Genomic DNA, 9,768 nt, shown 5'->3' with positions numbered 1-9,768 from the left:
CACTGTTGATGGGCACCTGGGTTGATTCCATGTCTTTGCTACTGTAAATAGTGCTGTGATGAACATAAAGGGCAGGCGTCGTATTGTAGAATGATTTTTTTTTCCTTTTGGTAGATACCCAGTAATGGGATTGCTGAAGGGTAATTCTATTTTTAGCAAACTAGAAATATTTAATGAAGTACGTGAATGAGTGTCTTCCAAATTTTATACAGCCAGATCAAATATTTTAATAATATTTTAATATTATTTTAATAATGAGCTTGTTATGTTGAATTCTATTCTGACCATCAGGCACTGAGATTTTCTTTTCTTTCTTTTCTTTTCTTTCTTTTTTAAAGAGACAAGAGTTTCACTGTGTTGCCCAGGCTGGTCTCAAAACCCTTGCCTCAAGTAATCCTCCCACCTGGGCTTCCCAAAATGCTGGGATTACAGGTGTGAGCCACCACACCTGACCCAGATTTTCTTTAATATTTGTCTAATATCTTTCCATCTCCCTATATTCAAGCTTCATGTAATTTTATTTTCTGGTAATTCTCTGAGCATAGAGCTGGATTTGCTAGTTTTTTTATTTTATGACTGAACTTGAGAGTTTCTATTTTTTCATAGAAAAGTTTAATCTATTCATAGCTATTGTCTTATTGCCGTGTTTGGGCCTGTTTCTTAATTTTCTTCTTCTTCTTGTTTTTTAAATTTACATTATGACTATGAAGTTTCAATTGAACAGCCAATTAACACATGTAGTTATGTGTTGCATGATGTTTTGATCAGTGATGGACTGCACGTGTGACAGTGGTCCCCTAAGATTATGATGCCATATTTTATTTATTAACATTTATTTAAGATTTATTTTATTATTTTTATAGGTGAGGTCTCACTCTGTTGCCCCAGCTGGGTGCAGTGGCATGATCGTAGCTCACTGGGCTCAAGTGATCCTCCTGCCTCAGCCTCCCTAGTAACTAGGACTACAGGCACATGCCATCACACCTGGCTAATTATTTTAATTCTTGGTAGAGACAGGATCTCATTATGTTGCCCAGGCTGGTCTTTCCTGGTCTCAAGCAGTCCATCCACCTCAGCTTCCCCAAGTGCTGAGATTACAGGCATGAGCCACCTACACCTGGACTAATGCTGTAATTTTACTGTAGCTTTTCTATATCTAGATACACAAATACCTGTCATTGTGTTACAGTTGCCTACAGTATTCAGTACAGTAACATCTCTACGGGTTTACAGCCAAGAGCAATAGGCTGTACCATAAAGCCTGGACGTGTAGTAGGCTGTACCATCTAGGTTTGTGTAAGTGCATTCTATGATGTTTGCTTGACAATGAAATCAACTAATTATGAAATCACCTAATGATACATTTCTCAGACTGTATCTCTTTTTTTAAGTGAAACATTACAAAATTTATTTATTTAAAGTATTTTAAACTCATTGGCTTAGCTGGGCGCGGTGGCTCACGCCTGTAATCCCAGCACTTTGGGAGGCCGAGGTGGGCAGATCACGAGGTCAGAAGATCAAGACCATCCTGGCTAACACGATGAAACCCCATTTCTACTAAAAATACAAAAATTTAGCCGGGCGTGGTGGTGGGTGCCTGTAGTTCCAGCTACTCAGGAGGCTGAGGCAGGAGAATGGCGTGAACCTGGGAGGCGGAGCTTGTAGTGAGCCGAGATTGGCGTCACTGCACTCCAGCCTGGGCAACAGAGACTCCGTCAAAAAAAAAAAAAAAAAAAATTAATGGCTGGGCACCGTGGGTGATGCCTATAATCCCAGCAATTTGGGAGGCTGAGATAGGACAATTGCTTGAGGCCAGGAGTTCAAGACTAGCTTGGGCAACATAGTGAGACCCCATCTCTACAAAAAATTTTAAACTACACATTAGCTAGGCATGGTGGCATGCACCTGTAATTCCAGCTATTCAGGAGGCTGAAGCAAGAGGGTCACGTGAGCCCAGGAGTTCAAGGCTGCAGTGAACCATGACTGTGTCACTGCACTCCAGCCTGGATGACAGAGCAAGACTCTTTTTAAAAATAGCCAGGCATGATGGCTCTCACCTGTAATCCCAGCACTTTTGGAGGCCAAGATGGGCAGATTGCTTGAGTTCAGGAGTTTGAGGCCAGCCTGGGCAACATGGCAAAACCCCAACCCTACAAAAAAAAAAAAAAATAGCCACGTGTGGTGGCGCACACCTGCAGTCCCAGGTTCTTTGGAGGCTGAGGTGAGAGAATCGCTCAAGCCTGGGAGGCAGAGGTTGCAGTGAGCTGAGATCACACCACTGCACTCCGGCCTCGGGTGATGGAATGAGACCTGTCTCAAAAAACAAATAAATAAATAAATAAAAATAATTTAAAAATCATTAATTGCCAGTTACAATGAAAATTTAAAACTTTTTAAAAATTTAGTCTGATGGCATTGTACCACTGTGCATGTGTTCACGTAACACTACCAATAATAACCCTGACACAGGCACATGCAGATGGAGGAACTTCCCTAAAAGCAAGTTTAAGGGATTAAATGTCATCTTTGTCATCATATCCTCCTCTTTTCCCTTCTCCTCCTCCTCCGTGTCATCACTACTGAGGACAGCACCGCTGCCTGTGCCCACTACTGAGGACAGCGCCGCTGCCTGTGCCCACTACTGAGGACAGCGCCGCTGCCTGTGCCCACTACTGAGGACGGCGCCGCTGCCTGTGCCCACTACTGAGGACGGCGCCGCTGCCTGTGCCCACTACTGAGGATGGCGCCGCTGCCTGTGCCCACTACTGAGGACGGCGCCGCTGCCTGTGCCCAGGGCCCTTTCTTCCTCAACGCCCCCAGCACCACCCAAAGACCCCCTCTGTGGAATCGAAGCACTGAGTGTGTTGGCCTCAGGGACACTGAAGGAAGCCGCCCGTCCTCTCAGCCTTGGAGTCTGCTCAACCATATCATTCAAACCACCTTCCATCAAAGGTTTGAATACAGTGAGCAGCTGCTCCTGCATTCCTCCATGACACAGGTTTGCCAGCCAGGTGTCTGTCAAAGAGAATGAGCTTCCGAGTTGGTCCAAACTTGACTGTCCTTGAAGGTCTTCTCTGGCCATCCTCAAAATTCACAGGATGAAATGTGTTCGATGAGGACAACTCACTCATGTCATGGCGTTTGGATGGCCCGCGGCGTGGCCGCTTCTGCTGTAGAGACAGAGCCTTCCTGTGGTTCGTGTATTTCCTTCCTGAAGCCTCGTATTTCTCATTCCGTTGAAACTTGGCCACCTCAACCTACAACGTGCAGTTTCTAATGTCCCATCTTCATCCAAACGCATGAATGCAAGATCCACAGCTTCCCTCTTCCAACGATCGCAAAGCCCGTCTCCTTTAAGATGTCCTTGGTTATCTTTGTAAAACTTGACCTTTGGTTCCTCTGGGGATCGCTCGTGAGGATACCAAATGGACAGGCGTGTGAATGCCTCCACGGTAATGTCGAGAGGCAAACCGGCACATACACATTTGTATTTCTTCTTCTTCAGCATGAAGCCTTCCTTTTTCTCCCCTCTTTGTGGGATCAGTGGATTTGGGGTTTTTCTTGGTGGCAGTTTCTCAGTGTTGCAATCGTGTGTTTGCAGCAGAGCAGCGCCATCACCGAGCAGCCATCGCTGGTCTGATATGTAGTGGTGAAATCTTCACCGGTTTCTCTTCTGCTCCTGGACTTGCAGAAACCGGCCTGGCTCTTGATTGGGACTGTAGGCCGAAGAGGCTGGGGAAGGACAGACAGCCTCAGGAGAAATGCCAGGAAGGGTGGCTCCCTCGTGCTCCTCAGTGCCTCAGTGTTTTGGCCACATAGCTCCCCTTCTCCACGCTCACTCAGCAGGCTGCATCCAGGGCGGGGTTGGCAGGCAAAGAGGCTGTCGCAGCCCTTCAGAGCCTCAAGCTGGGGTCCCTAGGGTTGCTGGACCTCAGATCACCGTGAGGTAGGAAGTCCTCCACCCTCCCTCCGGCAACCCTGAAGTGTGACCAAGTGCGTTCTCTAACTGCCGAGGGGCCTGTCCCTTCCCGTGTGGGTTGAGAGGATGGGAAGTTCCTGAAATCCAACTGCTCTGAGAGCAGGTGCTGTCACCTTGGCCTGAGTATGCGGAAGACATTAATTCTGCTTCCCAAGCAAAACTGTTAGCAATTCGAGGGCTGGGCTCTAGCCTGTATCTCATCTCCCATAGTACCGGGCACCCTGATACATTTTCTGCCGGTTTTGAAGTTTGTTTGTTTGTTTTTGAGATGGAGTTTCACTCTTGTTGCCCAGGCTGGAGTGCAATGGCACGATCTCAGCTCACCACTACTTCTACCTCCCTGGTTCAAGCGATTATCCTGCCTCAGCCTCCCGACTAGCTGGGATTACAGGCGTGCGCCACCACGCCCAGCTAATTTTGTATTTTTAGTAGAGACAGGGTTTCTCCATGTTGGTCAGGCTGAATTTGAACTCCCAACCTCAGGTGATCCGCCCACCTTGGCTTCCCAAAGTGCTGGGATTACAGGCGTGAGCCACCATGCCCAGCCGGTTTTTAAGATCTTATTGCTGAAAAACTTAAAATGAAAATAAATTCAGTATCAGCAGGGCAGCAGGAATTGCCATTAAAAAAAGAAAGAAAGAAAATTGGAACTGACTGCAGCCAGGTGTGTGTGATTGAGCCCGCGACCTTTTTCTTAGGCAAACAGGGCTCTGTGGTTCAGAAAGATGTCTTCCGTCGCGCAGTTTGTCTCAGAGCCTTGCATGGGCGGAGGCTGGTAAAAACAGGAAAGAGACTCATGTTGCTCAATGTGAGAAAGCACCAGGAATTTTGGAGAAGTTCCCGGCAGCTCAGGAGAGTGGATGGCGCCTTGTTCCAGGGCAGAGGGAAATAAGCACAGGCCTATTTCTTTCTCAAGAGGGAAAAACCAAGCCCCAGAAAATGGCAATAAGATGAGGATGCAGAAAAAAAGCTAGCTAATGAACAGTTCAGCAGTGGACACTGTGTGGAACTTCTCCTAAAAGCCGCCCTCCTTCTGATGGATGCATGCTCAAGTGATTTTGCTGGCCCTTAAATGAAAGTGTTATTCCATCCTGTCATCCCAGCACTTTGAAAGGAGGCTGAGGCGGGAGGATCACCCGAGGTCAGGAGTTCAAGACCGGCCTGGCCAACATGCTGAAACCCCGTCTCTACTAAAAAATACAAAAATAAGCTGGGCGTGGTGGCACATGCCTATAGTCCCAGCTACTTGGGAGGCTGAGGTGGGAGAATCACTTGAACCTGGGAGGCGGAGGTTGCAGTGAGCCAAGATTGCCCCACTGCACTCCAGCCTGGGCAACAGAGCGAGACTCCGTCTAAAAAAAAAAAAAAAAAAAAAAAGGAAAATAAAACAATGATAAAAGTGTTGCAAGACTCTCGGCCTCAAGGTCATGTGTATTGTACTGTACAAGGCACCGTGCCAGGACGGTATCATCAGCTCGTGCAGCCGAGAGCTATCCGGCAGTGAAATACAAGCACTCTGAACACAGCTGGACCTTTAGCCAGGTAATTCCATGTGCAGAAAGGGATTCTAGGGAAATACAGAGAAAGTAAACACTGTCTTGCAAATCAAATGTTTTGATTTTAGCAATGCTGATTGTAAGTGAGAAGCAGCAGCTAACATATGTTGGGTGCTTACTCGACGTGCCAGGGCTGATGCAGTCTTTCTGTGTGTTAGTGGCCCATCTGGTCCCCATAACAGCCCTCAGAGCAAGAGCTATTGCTGTCTCCACTTGACAGGTGAGGAGGCTGAGGCAAAGTTAGCTAAGACATTTGCCCAAGGAGACCAGGCGCAGTGGCTCACACCTGTAATCCTAGCACTTTGGGAGGCCAAGGTGGACAGATCATGAGGTCAAGAGATCAAGACCATCCTGGTCAACATGGTGAAACCCTGTCTCTACTGGAAATACAAAACTTAGCTGGGCATGGTGGCACACACCTGTAATCCCAGCTGTTCGGGAGGCTGAGGCAGGAGAATGACTTGAACCCGGGAGGTGGAGGTTGTAGTGAGGTGAGATCGTGCCACTGCACTCCAGCCTGGCCACAGAGTGAGATTCCATCTCAAAAAAAAAAAGAAAAGACATTTGCCCAAGGGTCACAGCTGTAGAGGGGCTGATGTGGTTTGAACCCAGGGTGTCTGGTTCCTCTTTGGAAGCAACCAAAGTGCCTGTGATTGGGGTAGTGACGAAGCACTCTGAGCTGCTACAGGGCAGACACTGTGAAGAGTCATGTTTGCCTGTCCCATATCTATTCCCATTCCTTCTGATGGCAACACCTTGGTTTGTTTTGCGTGTGGGGGAACCAGGTCCTTTCACCAAGCTGTGTGGTGTTCGTAGGGTTAGCCCCTCCTCCGAACCCAGGAGTGGCAGTTCACAGCCCTGACTGACCACAGTGTTCCGTGGCCTAGCCCAGGCACTGCCTAACCACCCCAGGCAGTGAGACTGAACTCAGGGGTTCACTGGACCTATCAGGAAAGAGAGGCCTTTCTTGCTTCTGGACTTGGAGCTATGATGAGGCAAGTGGGTCAGGGGCCAACACATTGAGAGCACTGGCCCACCAACGCGCCCAGGCAGAGGACGGTGCGGCCAAGCCACACCTAGAGACAACTTCCTAGTGACACGCTGTGAACACCTGCATCCACCCCTGCCTGAACTGGAGCTTTTCCTCCTCAGCTCTTCAGTTATGTGAGGCAAGATGTTGCCTTTTTTGCTTAGTGCTGTGAGTTGAGCGTATAGCAGTTACAATCAAAGAATCCTGAATAATGCTGCAAGCATGGTGACTATCTACATGGGAATATGCAGTACTCCAGTGAAAACAAAACAAATTAATTTTGGAACCTGAAGACCATAATCTAAAAACATTCATAGAGGTATATAAAAATTGTAACAAGGGCCGGGCGCGGTGGCTCAAGCCTGTAATCCCAGCACTTTGGGAGGCCGAGACGGGCGGATCACGAGGTCAGGAGATCAAGACCATCCTGGCTAACACGGTGAAACCGTCTCTACTAAAAAACACAAAAAACTAGCCGGGCGTGGTGGCGGCGCCTGTAGTCCCAGCTACTCAGGAGGCTGAGGCAGGAGAATGGCGTAAACCCGGGAGGCGGAGCTTGCAGTGAGCTGAGATCCGGCCACTGCACTCCAGCCTGGGCGACAGAGCGAGACTCTATCTCAAAAAAAAAAAAAAAAAAATTGTAACAAAATTTACAGTAGCATATCTCCTCATGAAGCAGGTTAAGTATATACACAAAGAAGGAGGAGGAAAAGGTGAGGAAGAATCTGCCCTTGTGGGGAAGTGACAGAGGGAGAAGAGGCTGATGCAGTCCTGCATCCAGGCCCAGCTCTGCCAGCAGCTGAGTACCCCTGAACAAGCTCCCCCACCTCTTCGGGCCTCAGTTTCCCCATCTATGAAAGAAAAGGAGTCTGGCTTCCATAGCTGCCCCACCTGATACGCTAGGTGCCAGCGTGTCCTCAGTCCTGTCACGAGAAACCTTCCCTCTAGGATCCCAGGCGGAGCTTGAAATCCTGTCTGGGATCCCGACGGCCCAGGTGCTGACCCTGCCTCGGGTTGTGTCTGCTGGGAAGTCTGATTTCTGCTCATCTCTCCCCATTTCTTTCTTCCCGTAAAGTGGGCTGATATGCTGGAACGTCGATGCAGCCAGTGATGTGTTCGATGAGAATGTATTGAAGGTAAAGCTGGTCAGAATCCGAGTGTGTGTCATCTGAACTCTTGAATCGTGGATGGAAGGTATGTCCTCTGTTGATGTCTGGCAGCCTGAGTTGACAATCTGTAAGAAGGTTTTGTTATCTCCATTTTACGGACAGTGAACCGAAACTTACAGAGCTCAAGTCACTTGACCCAGGCTCCACCCCTACAAGAGGCAGCGTGGAAACTAAAACCCAGGCAGCCTTTTCCAAAGCTTGTGCTCTGCTCCACTGGGGCAAGGAACCCTTCGGGGAACTGAAGCAGCACGGAACAAAGGCCATTTTTAAGAAGCGACCCTTAGAGACTCTCCTGGGCAGTTCGCAGTGAGAACAGCAGAAACCTAAGGCGGGGTCCCCGGGTCTACAAGGGCCTCAGGTTTTGTGGGTCAGAGATTCTTCTGTGTCATGGCTGGGTGAGGTCAAAAACCACGCAGAGACTTTCACTTCCTGTTCCGTGGCAGACAAGACAATCCAAAAGCTCTCCTGAAGCAACACTTCGAGATGCCAAGTAAATCACAACAAATATACTTTTAAATGTGTTACTAAGATCATAAAAAGTGAAGGAAAATACCCAAGCGCATGCCCCACCCCTCACCCCACCACCCCCATCGCCACCACAACAATAAACAAGTTGCTGCCAGCGGTCTGGAAAGCAAGTGTGGAACCTTAGGCTGCGTCGGCATCAAATACTGGTACCGATAACCGAGCGAAAGGGAGCAAGACCAGGCCTGGGGGCTGTGCCATGTGGGCAGCGGAATCAAGACTTCGTAGAGGGGCTCCAAGGTGGGTAGAAAAATACGTTCGCCCTTACAGGGAGACAGGCAGGTAGCCTATCTCCGTCTCAGCTCTGGGTAGAAAAACAAACCCCTCCTATTCCATAGGGTCTGGATTTGGAATTTATTCTACCCACATCCACAAGTCAGCAAAATCTAAAGAAGTTAAGCGATCCCAAGTGATAGCCACCTTCAGTATAGTAAGTAATTTAAGTAAACACACATTCTCTCTGGAGAAAATCATGACCTCATGCCTATCAGGATTCCCTTTGATTAAGCGGAGTCTAATATATGCCCTGCAAGATGACCAAACACATGAGGAAACAAAACATTATGATTGGAAATAAAAACACTAAGCAATAGGTTTAATCACCTATGATCTTCAAATATTGGCATTATGGGACACATGACACAAAATAACCACGTACAAAATGTTTAAAGAAATAAAGACATTCAAAAGTGACCAGATTTAAAACACAACTGAAAGGAACGTCTAGAATTGAAATGCATAAACATTGAAATTAAAGACTGAATAAATTAAACGGTAGATTAGCAGCCAGGCACGGTGGCTTACACCTGTAATCCCAGCACTTTGGAAAGCCAAAGTGGTAGGACAGCTTGAGAACAGAAGTTTGAGACCAGTCTGGGCGACATAGCAAGACCTCATCTCTACAAAAATTAAAAACAATTAGCTGCCTGTGACGGTGCTCGCCTGTAGTCCCATCTACTTGGAAGGGTGAGGTGAGAGGATCCCTTGAGACCAGGAGTTAAAGGCTGTGGTGAGCTATGATTGCACTGTACTCCAGCCTGGGTGACAGAGTGAGACCCTGTCTCAAAAGTAAATAAATAACAATATAGCCTAATTTATAGGGTTAAAAAGCAGATAAAACTATAATCCTGGGCAAAAATAACATATAGAGGGTATAATCCAAATAAAAACAGTCAGTTCTTTTTTCAGGGAGGGGGGATAATGCTAATGATTTAGATTTTTAAGTGGTATATGTATATTCAAGTTTCTAGGATAAGTATTAAAACAATAGAAATTGAGGTCAAATTAGTAGAGGAGAAAAATGGAATAAGAAAAAATGCTATCATCCAAAAGAAGACAAGAATGAAGGGAAAAAAATCAACAGTAAAAGAAGGACAAATTGGCGATGCAAAATACAATGGTGGAAAAAAAAATCCTAATATATCTGTAATCACAAAAAAGGTCAATGGACAAAAATATCAGTTAAAAGAGTCTAGCTGGATAAAAAGCTTAAATTTAGCTACCTTCAGT

Source organism: Macaca mulatta, chromosome 4 (genome assembly GCF_049350105.2).
Source record: "Macaca mulatta isolate MMU2019108-1 chromosome 4, T2T-MMU8v2.0, whole genome shotgun sequence".
Lineage (NCBI taxonomy): Eukaryota > Metazoa > Chordata > Mammalia > Primates > Cercopithecidae > Macaca > Macaca mulatta.
This window is presented reverse-complemented; position numbering follows the sequence as displayed.